This window comes from Bufo gargarizans, chromosome 5 (genome assembly GCF_014858855.1).
Source record: "Bufo gargarizans isolate SCDJY-AF-19 chromosome 5, ASM1485885v1, whole genome shotgun sequence".
Classification (NCBI taxonomy): domain Eukaryota; kingdom Metazoa; phylum Chordata; class Amphibia; order Anura; family Bufonidae; genus Bufo; species Bufo gargarizans.
Genome location: NC_058084.1, coordinates 61214494 through 61226778, shown reverse-complemented (window position 1 = coordinate 61226778; position 12285 = coordinate 61214494). Strand labels below are relative to the sequence as shown.

Here is a 12285-nt window from a genome sequence, read left to right as displayed (position 1 = left end):
CATAATCCTGCCCTAGGCTCCTCAATTCTTCCCTATACGAGAATGGAAGCTTTGTTGTCGTCACCCATTGCCCCAAACATATTTAGGCTAATATTTAAAGTCAGTTAGTAGCCTTTTTATTCATTTCCATGATCATCATTGCCATTGAGTACAAACTGATTATTATTCAGCATCAGGAAAAAGGCTTAAAAAACATACATAATACATATAAGCTTTAAACACTGAATGTAATATAAGTTTTTACAGTATTTTTTATTTATTCTTTTTGTTAATAGACACTAAACCTAAACTCACCAATGTACAGTATGGAGCATGCACAAATGCATTGAGGTTTCAGTAGACCCCACTGATATTAGGATTTGTTGGGATTTCTGGGAAGGCGTCTTTTGAGGTCATAGTTACTGCATGTTGTACAGTCTTACGAGCTGATTCTTAGGCTACTTTCACACTGGCGTTTTGGCTTTCCGTTTCCGAGATCCGTTCAGGGCTCTCACAAGCGGTCCAAAACGGATCCGTTTTGCCCTAATGCATTCTGAATGGAAAAGGATCAGAATGCATCAGTTTGCCTCCGATCAGTCTCCATTCTGCTCTGGAGGTGTTTTGGTGAAACTGAGCCAAACTGATCCGTTCTGAAACACAATGTAAGTCAATGGGGACGGATCCATTTTCAATGACACAATCTGGCACAATAGAAAACGGATCCGTCTCCCATTAACTTTCAATGGTGTTCAAGATCCGTCTTGGCTATGTTAAAGATTATACAAAACGGATCCGTTCTGAACGGATGTAGACGGTTGTATTATCTGAATGGATCCGTCTGTGCAGATCCATGACGGATCTGCACCAAACGCGAGTGTGAAAGTAGCCTTATTCACAAATTCACATCACAGAAGTAAAATGAAGGGACATATAGGACTCATTATCTTTCCTGTCATTTGCAGATTTCATATGGATACATTACGGATCCGTTTTGCTGGAACACTCAGGGCCGTATCCGGCATTAATGCATGTCAATGGGAAAAAAAATGCTGGATCCGGCATTCTTGCAAATGTTCTGGAATTTTGGACGGAGATAAAACTGTAGCATGCTGCGGTATTATCTGCACCCTGAAAAGGCAAAAAGACTGAAGTGAAGACATCCTGATGCATCCTGAACGGATTGCTCTCCATTCAGAATGCATTAGGATAAAACTGATCAGTTCTTTTCCGGTATTGAGCCCCTAGGACGGAACTCAATGCTGGAATAGAAAAACGCTAGTGTGAAAGTACATGTCTGAAATAGCATAAAACAAAAATTTTAATTTATTCCTTTGCTGCATTCCATTATTATGATGTCACTGTTGTTTTCATTCTTATTTACATGTGCTGTTCTATTGTGATGATGTCACTAGTGTTGAGCGAATTGAGGTTGACAAATTAGAATTCGATCCGAATTTCATGAAAAATTTGATTTGTCACGAATCCAATTTTCCTGGCGATTCATAGTAACTAATCAGATATTTTCTAAAATGGCTGCTGCACATGTTACAAAGTGAAAGTGAGAAGCCTGGGAATAAGGGATCACCCATAAAGCTCTGCAGCCAGCCAATCAGCAGATAGCAAGCCCCTGTGATGTCATAGTCCTATAAAAAGCCTTATCTTACCCGGTCTCCACCATTTTACTGTGAACTTAGTGCAGGTAGAGATCTTATGGGCGCTAGGGAAAGTGATTTAGAAAGGCTTTATTTGTAAAATTTTAGTTTGGAACAGTTCAGGGACAGCACAGGGACAGTGTAGGGAGATAATAGGGAGACTTTATCTACACTATAGGGAGAGCATACGGAGAGTGCAGGGACCAATAGAACAGTGTTCCCTCTTGGTTAATAGATAAGAAATTATATTACACCTTGATGCACTAATTGGGGCGAAAAAGCTGTCTAATACTACTGCTATTGTGGTGTCCACATTGTTTTGTATCAAAGATAGGAGGTGGTCGGTACTCGATCCTAGTGCGAGCCTGCACGGGAAGGAAAAACTACAAAAAACGAAAAAAATTAAAATTTTCAAGTAAAAATAAACAAAAACGTCATTTTCCCCAAATAAAGTTAATAAAAAATTGGTAAAAAGTAGGAAAAATAAAGTATACATATTAGGTATCGCCGCGTCCGTATCGACTGGCTCTATAAAAATATCACATGACCAAACCCTCAGATGAACACCGTAAAAAATAAAAAATAAAAACTGCTAAATAAATTTTTTTTTGTCACCTTACATCACAAAAAGTACAACAGCAAGCGATCAAAACGGCGTTTGCCCACCAAAATATTACCAATCTAATCGTCACCTCATCCAGCAAAAAATGAGCCCCTACCTGAGACAATCGCCCAAAAAAAAAAAAATATGGCTCAGAATATGGAGACACTAAAACATGATTTTTTTGTTTAAAAAATATTATTGTGTAAAACTTACATAAATTAAAAAAAAGTATACATATTAGGTATTGCCGCGTCCATATAGACCGGCTCTCTAAAAATATCACATTACCTAACCCCTCAGATGAACACCGTAAATTTTTTAAATAAAAACTGTGCTAAATAAAAAAAAATTGTCACCTTACATCACAAAAAGTGTAATAGCAAGTGATCAAGAAGTCACACGTACCCCAAAATAGTGCCAATAAAACCGTCATCTCATCCCACAAAAATCATACCCTACCCAAGGTAATCGCCCAAAAACTGAAAAAATTATGGCTCTCAGACTATGGAAACACTAAAACATGATTTGTTTTGCTTCAAAAATGAAATCATTGTGTAAAACTTACATAAATAAAAAAAAGTATACACATTAGGTATCGCTGCATCCGTGACAACCTCGTCTATAAAAATATCACAAGATCTAACCTGTCAGATGAATGTTGTAAATAACAAAAAATAAAAACGGTGCCAAAACAGCTATTTCTTGTTATCTTACCAAAAAGTGTAATATAGAGCAACTAAAAATCATATGTACCCTAATACTAGTACCAACAATACTGCCACCCTATCCCGTAGTTTCAAAAATGGGGCCACTTTTTTGGAGTTTCTACTCTAGGGTTGCATCAGGGGGGCTTCAAATGGGACATGTGTCAAAAAAAAACAGTCCAGCAAAATCTGCCTTCCAAAAACCGTATGGCATTCCTTTCCTTCTGCGCCATGCCGTGTGCCCGTACAGCTGTGTTTCTGTAAACTACAGAATCAGGGCCATAAATATTGAGTTTGGTTTGGCTGTTAACCCTAGCTTTGTAACTGGAAAAAAATTATTAAAATGGAAAATCTGCCAAAAAAGGGAAATTTTGAAATTGTATCTCTGTTTTCCATTAATTCTTGTGGAACACCTAGAGGGTTAACAAAGTTTGTAAAATCAGTTTTGAATACCTTGAGGGGTGTAGTTTATAGAATGGGGTAATTTGTGGGTGGTTTATATTATGTAAGCCTCGCAAAGTGACTTCAGACCTGAACTGGTCCCTAAAAATTGGGTTTTTGAAAACTTCAGAAACATTTCAAGATTTGCTTCTAAACTTCTAAGCCTTGTAACATCCCCAAAAAATTAAATATCATTCCCAACATGATCCAAACATGAAGTAGACATATGGGGAATGTAAAGTTATAACTATTTTTGGAGGTATTACTATGTATTATAGAAGTAGACAAAATTGAAACTTGGAAATTTGCAATTTTTTTATAAATAAAAATTAATTATTTTGACTTCATTTTACCAGTGTCATGAAGTACAATATGTGACGAAAAAACAATCTCAGAATGGCCTGGATAAGTCAAAGCGTTTTAAAGTTATTAGCACTTAAAGTAACACTGGTCAGATTTGCAAAAAATGGCCAAGTCCTTAAGGTGAAATAGGGCTTAAGGGGTTAAAGATGTACTAAATTTAACAATGTGTGATAAAGTTTGCACAAAGTAAACCAACACATACTCAAGTAAAGCTGACTTCAAAAATTACAGATGATATTGCATTACAGAAAATGTTGATGAGACTAGAAATACAATTCACATGAGTTTAAAATAACATATATTCTGGGACATGGATGTAGTGTGATGTTGGTCCACTCTTCTCCCAGTCTCTTCCACAGTTCAGTGACTCTAGTGGGTCTTTTGGCCATAACTTTGCTGCCACGATTTTCTAGAGGTTTTGGGTTTAGATTAGGCTGCAGAGCCAATCATTTCATTATTTCATTGTTTTCAGTTTCAAGGAACTGCCCTACCCGTTTTGCTGTGTGACAGGGGGAATTGTCCTGCATGAAAACTGCTGCCTGATTGAGCGATGAACGCAGGGAAGGAACTACATGTTGTTGAAGAAGGTTCTGATAAACATTTGCTTTCACTCTGTAATGCTGCTGTATAAGGCTACTTTCACACTAGCGTTCGATCGGATCCGTTCTGAACGGATCTGATCATAATAATGCAGACGGAGGCTCCGTTCAGAACGGATCCGTCTGCATTATATTGGCATATAAAAGCTAAGTGTGAAAATAGCCTCGGACGGATCCGTCCAGACTTTCAATGTAAAGTCAATGGGGGACGGATCCGCTTGAAGATTGAGCCACATTGTGGCATCTTCAAACGGATCCGTCCCCATTGACTTACATTGTAAGTCTGGACGGATCCACACGCCTCCGCACGGCCAGGCGGACACCCGAACGCTGCAAGCAGCGTTCAGCTGTCCGCCTGTCCGTGCGGAGGCGAGCGGAGCGGAGGCTGAACGCCGCCAGACTGATGCAGTCTGAGCGGATCCGCATCCATTCAGACTGCATCAGGGCTGGACGGAAGCGTTCCGGTCCGCTCGTGAGCCCCTTCAAACGGAGCTCACGAGCGGACAGCCGAACGCTAGTGTGAAAGTAGCCTAAGGGGCCCAACTTCTGCTGCCGAAAACATTCCCCAAACCATGACATAACTGGTTAACTGGGTGTCAATTGAGATTCTCCGTCTAAGGGTCAATTCACACGTCTGTATTGTATTGCGGATCCTCAATACACCAGGCCGGCACCTCGATAGAACTGCCTATTCTTGTCTGCTATTGCGCACAAGAATAGGACATGTTGTATTTTTTTCCGGAGCCACGGACCGGAAGTTCGGGGCCGCGCTCCGGAAATGCGGATGTGGACTGCACACTGTGTGCTCTCCGCATCCATTCCTGCCCCATAGAGAATGAATGGGTCCGCACCCATTCCGGATAATTGCAGAACTGGTGCGGACACATTCTACAGACGTCTGAATGGAGCCTTATCCTGTCATTTCTTGCATTTTTCTTTTGTGGATGACCAGCCTTCTTGGAGGACTTTTATGGGTTTGCGACATGCAAAGATGCAATATTCTAGAAATCAGATTTGAATTTACCAACTTCTCTTGCTATGGCTAATAGGGTCATCTCTTTGGCCTTCATCTGGACAACCTTCTGCTGGAGGGTTTCAGTCACTTTAGAACTGCTCACCATCTTGCAAAATCAGTAAAAACTTGAAAGTTATGCTGCCAGTTCTAGAGTTTTTTTTTTAGATAAATAAGGAAATTAGCGCCAGGTGCTAGAGGTATCTGAATGTGTGGTCAAATTTTGATCAGTGTTCTTTTTCAAATATCTAATTGAAAAACTTCTGTTTGGATAATTTCAAATAGGACTACGCAGTGACTTTGACATTTAGGAAATTGTATGTTGTTCTCCAATTTTGATCTCTATTTCTCTCTCTCTCTCTCGCTCTCTATCTTTCTCTCTCTCTCTCTCTCTCTCTCTCTTCTCTCTCTCTCTCTCTCTCTCTACACATATATATATATATATATATATATATGTATATAGTACACAGTCATCCATGTGCTGTCTGCATCCATAGTCCTTAAATTACAGAACATGTCCTAGTCTTGTGCATATTGTGGACAAGAATATTAATTTCCAGGGAATAAGGTGGACTTCACGTGGAAGGTATCCCTATTTTGCGCATTTGTGGTTTGAGGACCACAATACAGACATGGTCATGTCTATGAGCATTTACCTCAAGATTCGTCTCAGAATGCAGATGAGAAGAATGCTGGAAGGACATAGATCATGTTCTCCCTTCATGATTTTCTCTCCCATTGGACTGTTGGAAGCCTGTGATTCCATCAAGCCATTATATATTTCTATGGTAAAGGCCCAAATGCAGTAAGGAAGCTTCCTGCATTCAAAAGTAAAACTAATTTGAAGATCTACTAAACACTAGAAGTACATATTATTTTTATTTTTGTATTACATTGTGGGGACTTTGGACTGTTCTTTTCCATCTGTTCAGTACCACCAACGCGTTTCCCCACATTGATAACTAGTTCTTCAGAGGACCAAACTATGAACCTAGGTGTAAGAATGAAAATACTGATGGAATATGATCACTTGATGTATCAGTGCCCCTACAAATAAACATTTGCACCATTAAATAACCCAGATATACCCGTTCCCCTTCCCATCCAGTCATGTGTATGTTCCAGCTTGGAACGCACATGCATCTTCATGTTTATATCGTGCTTATCAGACCGACCATCACAGCTGGGTGTCCTGACTGCATGGGCATGTATGGGCATAAGATACAGGCCCCCTCATGGTTACTTATTGTGTTGTAGCAATGTACAGTATGTGCTCAAGATCCCGTTTATGCCTGCGTTGCAGCTTCCTATGTTTTTCATGTCTGGCGCTTATATATAGTCAGTGCTTGTCTTTTGAGGACAGCCTGCTGGAAGACATCATATCTGGCATAGCCGGATACTACCTGACTCCACCTTGTTCCATTGACTATAATGGGACTCAGTGGGAATCCAGCCTGTTTCCGGCATTAGTGCCAAGATTCAGCTGGACATAAACCACTGCTTGCCGAATCCTGGCACTAATAGCAGAAACAGGCCAGGTCCCCACCAAGTCTCATTGTAGTCAATGGAGCCTGGCAGTGTTTTTGCCAGATAAGATGTCTTCCAGCAGGCTTTTCTGGCAGTGTGACCGCCCCATTTACTGCTAGTGTGAAACTAGCCTAAGCTGGATTTACGCAGTCCAATGTTAAGGCTGATTATGAGGAATGAAAGCTGCTACGAACGCTCATTCCCTATATTCATGAGATCTAAAGGTGCCACAGATCACCCAATGAACGAGTGCAATGCTCGGTCATCGGGTGAAGTGATCTGAGGTGTAAACACTAGTGATGAGCGGCAGCGGCTATATTCGAATTTGCGATATTTCACAAATATTTTGTAGAATATTCATCATATATTCGCAAATTCCAGAATTCGAGATTATTTTATTGAATGCGAAAAATCGGCAATGTAAAAATCACGTAATGCGAAATACAGGCGTGGGTCACTTTGGCAAAATTTTTCAAGCTGCTAGAAGTTTCATGAGTTTGTCCTGAGACTGGAGAAAATGGTCGGCATGGCAGAACATTACAATAGCTTTATATGCAGATAGAGTGAAGAGCTCCAATATATTCGCAATTGCACTAATCGACAGTGATTAGAATATTTTTTCACTCTACTTGCAACTTCACATTATAACAATTCTGAATACAGATTGGTGCACTAAGTATTGTTGCGAACTTGACATTGCTTCCACAAGCAAGAAGCAGAGAGGAATCGTGTTCAGATGGAAAAAAATGCTGAATATTCTATATAACGAATATATAGCACTATATTCTAAATATTTGCGAATTCTCGAAGTGGCGACATTCGCAATAAAAATTTGGTATTCAAATATTCGTGTTAAACAGTAGTAAACACATCAATCATCATTCCTGGGTAACAGATCGTGCTTTTTAAACTGTCCAGGATCTTTGTAGATTACTCTTAAAGTGATCTTACATCTTTGGATTACTAAACATATACCTTTGATTAACAAGCAGCACTCTTGTCTTGTTAAGAGTGTGATGTGTAAAATAATCTATTTCTTATCAGAAAATTGGATATTTTTGTATGAATCTGGAGGTTGTATATATTAAAGTTTTAAAACTTTAGAAAATTACAGCAAAAATTGTAACAGGCTGAATTTGCCAGATTTGGGGGCTAAAATTTTGCATTGTTTACAGTAGGGGAGAAGTGGATAAGATTTAAAACAAAAAAGTAACATCCACATGCTGTGAAGAGTGTCCACAAGCATTTCAACAGGCGGTGTACTATATAAATATGCTGAATGTCAATTTAACCATTTGCAGTGTAAAGGATGGAAACCTACAGCATTTCTACATCTAAATACTGATTTCAGTCAGAAAACTTGTGGCCGTCACCACACCACATTTAGTCTTTTTATTGCGGCCAACCGATACTGCTAGTTTTGTAAAATCCTACTATACAGGTCTTTACAATTATGCTGCTACTGGAGTGCTGATATCAAGCAATACTTTGGTAGCTGGTTATATTTTAACATGATGTTGTTAATGAAGTACTACTGATTAAATAATCAATACATATCTGGTTAAAGACAGGAATGAGCATGAATGCCAGGCTTGCCAACTCATCTGTTTAATTAGTGTCACATGAAAGTTGTGCAGGTCTTGTGGCTGATTGAATCCAGATTTTATAGTGCATGGTTGTAATTAGCTACAAACAACTGCATACTGTACAAATAACTGACTAGAAAAGTAAGAACTAGAGGATTCAATGCAAATTAATGTAAATATATTCTACCTAGCTTTATCTATCTATCTATCTATCTATCTATCTATCTATCTATCTATCTATCAGGAGTAGTGAGAATATGAAGTTTTATTCTGCCAAATTCTGATCTCTCAAGTGCCTAGGGAGGGGCTTCACCATGAAGTTGTATGTGCATTACGCTTCTTCACAGTGTGCCATGTACTGGTAACTTTCACATCAGCCATATTTATTTCCATTCTTCTGCTTGAAAATAACGAAAATAACAGAAGTACTGACAGGAACGGAGCCTAACAGATCCTAATAACTTTAATGGGACCCATTAGGTTTCCATTCTAGAGAATGTTTTTTTTAGCAAAGAAAGAAGTCCGCTGTGCAGGACTTTTCTCTCTGCTGTTTTCAATGTATTCTGTGATGGAGCCTCTGATGCAGATGTGAACGTAGCCTTACCTGGTTGAATACTACAGTTGTCAGTCCGAGCAGAGGGACATGGCTGTGATGCCGCTCAATGCAGAGACCAATTCACAGTAAAGCCTCTCTGTGGGCAATGGGGAGAGCAACATTGCGGGTTACGCCAGAATCTATGCCAGCTCCTAGCTGGTGTACATTTTTTTTCGGGCATATGGATGGCTCAGTATGTGTCACAATTATTAATAGGTATCTTAGAGGCCTCTTAATAATTTAAGGGAATCTGTCACCACGACCTCCCTATCCAACTATTTGCACAGAAACATAGATGGTTCATCTGATTAAAATGCTATCACCATTGCATCACCAATGCTCTTGTTGCCCCCATGCGCCACTCATTTCTGTGCATGGAGGACTTTTTTCTGCTAAAATAACAGAACTCAGATGGAAATGGCTAAAGTGTATGCAAAATGTGCATAACTGAGCGTAACGAATGCTTAAAATACTGTTTTATTGTTTATTTTTCTGTTCTTCTGACGGATCAGAAGAACAGGAAAAATAAACTATGATATGAACCTGGCCTAACTCATTTAATTTCATCAGTACTTTATGATCAGCGGTGGATGTACCATATCTGCAACCTTTGCATTTGGACAAGGGCCCAGTAGGTAAGGGGCCCATGGCTACCTTAAAAGCATCTTTCTGCTGTTTATTAAAATGCATGTTAGGAACTGAATTAAGGGTGTGCTCTCTAATTAGCTACTGGAGATCAAGGGGCCCATATACAGTTTTTGCACAAGGACCTTCTGCAATCTTATTTCTTCTTTGTGTGTGATACCATATTTTACTTTGTGATGCATTTCAGAGAAATTTGGTATTGTACCATACTTACAGAAGGATTTCCTTACATATTCCGACAGATTGGTGGCCCAGTGTAAACGCTGCAGCGGGGACCCAGCTCTCACATAAGAGCCACGGCCCTGCTCTAACAGCAATGACCAGCAGGATTGCCGATCCTGGCTGTTTAACACTTTACATGCCACGGGCATGTAAAGTGCTAATAGAGGGAGCGAACTTCCTCTGTCTCCCATCGGCTCCCCGCAAATGCGATCGCGGGGTGCCGATGTGTGTGAAGGCTGTCTGGGGTCTGATGTAGGCCCCAGACAAGCCTTCAGTAATTTCCAGCAGGCTGCACCTCTCTTGCAATGCACTATAGACATAGTGCATTGCATTTTAAAAGCAATCAAAAAGCCTTCTGTTATAGTCCCCTTGTGGGACTATTAAGTGGTAAAAAAAGTTAATTATTATTCAATAAAAAAAAAATCTGATTAAAAAATTTTAGGCTTTTTTTCCATTGAAAATATACTTTTCAATTAAAAAAAAAATCTAATTTTTTTCCCCCATATGTTTAGTATTGTCCGCATCCGTAATGGCCCAGACTAGATAAATATCATGTAAATTATCCCCCATGGTGAACGCCATAAAAAAAAGAAAAACAGCTATTTTTTTTTTGCCACCAAAAAAACGTAATAATCAAAAAGTGCCATTTACTCCAAAATAATGCCAATGAAAAATACAAGTCATCCCACAAAAATCAAGCCCTCACACAACTCTATAGAAAGAAAAGGAAAAAGTTATGGGTCTTGGGAAGCAGCAATGCAAAAAACTTTTTTTTTCTTTTAAAAAAAAGAGGTTTTATTGCACAAAAGTAGTAAAATGTAAAAAAAGATATGTATTTGGTATCACTGTAATCGTACTGACCCAGAGAATAAAGATAGATTATGTTAATTATACCGAAAAATTTACGCCGTAAAATTTGTAACGTAAAAGCGCAGTGGCAGTATTACTGTTTTTCCCATATCCCTCCCATAAAGAGTTAATAAAAGTTATTCAGAAAGGTATATATACCCCAAAATGGTGCCATTAAAAACTTCAACTTGTCCCGCAAACAACAAGCCTTCATAAAGCTATATAGACGGAAAAATAAAAAAGTTAGAGCTCTTGGAACGCGACGATGAAAAAAGAAAGAAAAACGCTGGGTGTCTAAGGCACAAAACAGGCTGGTCACTAAGAGGTTAAGGTGCACCATTTAATAAATTTGGCACAGGTATAGAAAGCAAAGCTTATAACGGATAACTGTCCCCCTATGGGTCCAGTTGTGGGTCTAAAAGCTGTGGACTCCTTTTGGGGCATTTCTTTAATTAAATGCATGTATTGTTGGCTGAAAAACATTTTTACTGTAGGAATTTTCCTTAAAATATACCATTTGATATACGTATCTACTATGTATCACACTACATATCAGGCCACAGATTACTGTGAAACCCCTCAGATTGCTCTTGGAATGGCTTTGCCTATAGCCCTCTCTCTCTGCTTTTTATTGATATTCTCAGCTGATTTATAGCCAAATCAACCTTGAAAGAGGGTTTATAGACTAAAATGTCCTGTAAGGGGAGGGGTATTTTAGTATATATGTGGGTAATACATACCTATAAAACTCTGTCCTATGGAATATAGATAATGTCAGTGACTATAGCTTACATGCACAGTTTATCTAATCAGTTTTATGGTCTGATTCTCCGCAATAATTTATAATGCAGCACTGCTTACATCAGCTAACCAGTAAATGAAGCATGTAGTAATGATTTTCCCTTCTCCAATACAATTATCATAAACTGTATTCTAATGGTAAAAGGACAAATCCAATTAGTGCTGCTTAAGGAACCCTGAAGCGTTGAAAGTCATCCATAACTGACATCAAGTACCTGATGAAGACCTTGGTATAGGGTAGAAACACAATGCATGTGTAATAACTAAACCCTATCTCATCACCATTCCAGTACGGGAGTTCTTGTATCATTTTGGGGGAATCCAGTGGAATAAATTTCACAACTGCCTGAAGACATTGCTGGCGCTGCTTGCTGTATGGCACAATTTTTTTCACACAGATACTCGTGCACCATACACTATTGGGCCATAGATTTGCTACAGGCCACAGCATTAATTTATCATTTTATAGCCTTCAAAGGTTTCCTTTACATATTGGAGCTCCTAGCCACCAGCTCTTCAGGAAACTCTGTGTTCTTGAACAGGGCCACACTCCTGTTTCCTACACAGCAAGAGACTGGAAGTGCCAAGAGGATGCAGTACTAAACCAGTAGTATGGCCCCTTCATTGCAAAACTCCCACCAATCACAAATTGACATGCTATTACTTTCTGGGATAGCAGTGGCCATTTAGGAAACAGGTTCTAAAT

At 39.2% G+C, this 12285-nt stretch overlaps 1 protein-coding gene across 2 annotated transcripts in view; it reads left to right on the top strand.

The window, feature by feature from the left end:
• HNF4G (hepatocyte nuclear factor 4 gamma) overlaps positions 1-12285 on the top strand; it is a 166834-nt gene that overhangs the window by 73480 nt on the left and 81069 nt on the right. The window lies entirely within an intron of this gene.